We start from the raw sequence: 1,910 nt of genomic DNA, 5'->3' as shown, positions 1-1,910 counted from the left end.
TATAGTTTAATTTGTGCCCTAGCTCTCTGTGAATTCGATCCCTAAGTACTACAATCGAACCTCTTATTTGAGAGAGTAAGATCACTTGTTAGGGTAATTTGAGTGATATCAAATTTGACACCGTTGCCGGGAAGCAAGGATTCGCCATTAGACTTGATTATTAGGTTTATTCTAGGTTTTATTTACTGTTTTAAGTTACTTAGGAAATTTTTTTCTTGTTTTTCAGGTACATGCCAATTAGTACCAGAACCAGCAAGGGACAATTGCTTTTCTTCTCAGAACCAACACGTTTGGAACGCTCGATCCGCAAAGAGAAACTCGCAGCATCGATCGATACCACTTATACATCATCGATCGACACTTGTGAAAAAGAATCGATCGACACATCATCTGCAACATCGGTCGATACCAATCTGCGAGAAACCATGAGCGAGATACTTGTGCTACAAAGGGATGAGAATGGGGACCTGCATGACCGGATGGTCATCTGCGTAATGCAGCAGGTCAGAGACTTGATATCTCGGGGGACTGTAATCCCTGACTCCGATATAGATGCTACAGGAGCTGTTATACCTGTAGATGAGATTGCTCGACAAAGGACACTGGCTGACTACAACCGAGGAATACTACAGATATACCATGAATTTCATCTGCTTTTAGCCATTGTATATGAGAGTTTTCAATTATATTTACTACGTTTTCAAAGTATTTTAGAGTATTTTCAGGCACAGGTACCTAATTGAAGAAAGCAATACTTTTGAGGTATTTTTGGAGTATTTTCACGAATGAAGAATCGACTGATAGGAAACTTGTGAGATCGGACGATTGAAGCCAATTACAATCGATCGACAGATATCAAAGAGTGTCGATTGATATTAAGCCATTCGATGGATTACGATTTAGAATATTTTCAAGTATCACAAAGTATGCTATTTACACACCAAGTCCCTGGCCGCCTGTTAGGCTTTATATATGATATACCATGGATTTTACCCATTTTTACCCATGGTATATAAGTGTTTTATATACTATTTATTATGTATTGGAGTTTATTTAGTGTATTTACAGGTTCAGGGACGATTTGGAGATATATGGTAATTTTGGTGCCTTTTGGAGTCCTTCGCAGTGCAGAACTGCAAAGACGCTTCAGATGTTTAGCTCTCGACGGAGACCTTATCACAGTTGGATTTAGCCCATATTTTGACACAAGATCGAGCTTTGAGTTAGCTTTCCAATGCCACCGATTTGAGGTCAATCTGCATCCTGTAGCAGAAGTTATGCCTGTTTTACTGAAGAGTGATCAGTCTGCCTCGCGAGAGAAAGCTGTCGAGAAGAGGATTGTATGTCGATCGATGCAGCACACTGCATGTCAATCGACAGGGACATCAGAATGTGGGCCGAGTATATTTCATGATCTACTGAAGCCCAGGAGTCACCACAAAGTTACCAAAATACCCTTGACGACCAGAAACCTTATTTATGTTATTTCTAAGCCACTGTTGACGGCTAAGCTTTCTATGCTTTCTTTTGATTCATTTTTCTTAGTTTAGTAGAGAAGATAGGAACTCCTTTAGAGTCATCTTGGAACTCCTTTGGTTTCTATATTTATTCTATTGCAATTTCATCTACTCATCTATGATTTCTGTGACAACTATCATGTCTGAGTAGATCCACCTGTTAGGTTTATGGTTCAGATAGGTTATGAGGGATTAGCCCCAAATATAGAATTGCTAAGTTGTGATATTAATCATTGAGACTGTTCTTAATGCTTGTTGTTGAGTAATTAACTTGAACTTGATCATATAATCATTAGGCACAACCGAGAGCTTGGTCTCTTATCTGACTTATCTTCTCTGAGGTAGGATTGCTAGATAACATCGAGAGCTGGTTTAGAAACCCTAGCGAACATA

Source organism: Raphanus sativus, unplaced genomic scaffold, assembly GCF_000801105.2.
Source record: "Raphanus sativus cultivar WK10039 unplaced genomic scaffold, ASM80110v3 Scaffold0006, whole genome shotgun sequence".
NCBI classification, from domain to species: Eukaryota; Viridiplantae; Streptophyta; class Magnoliopsida; order Brassicales; family Brassicaceae; genus Raphanus; species Raphanus sativus.
The sequence above is the reverse complement of the archived record's forward strand: the minus strand, read 5'-3'. Positions refer to the sequence as shown.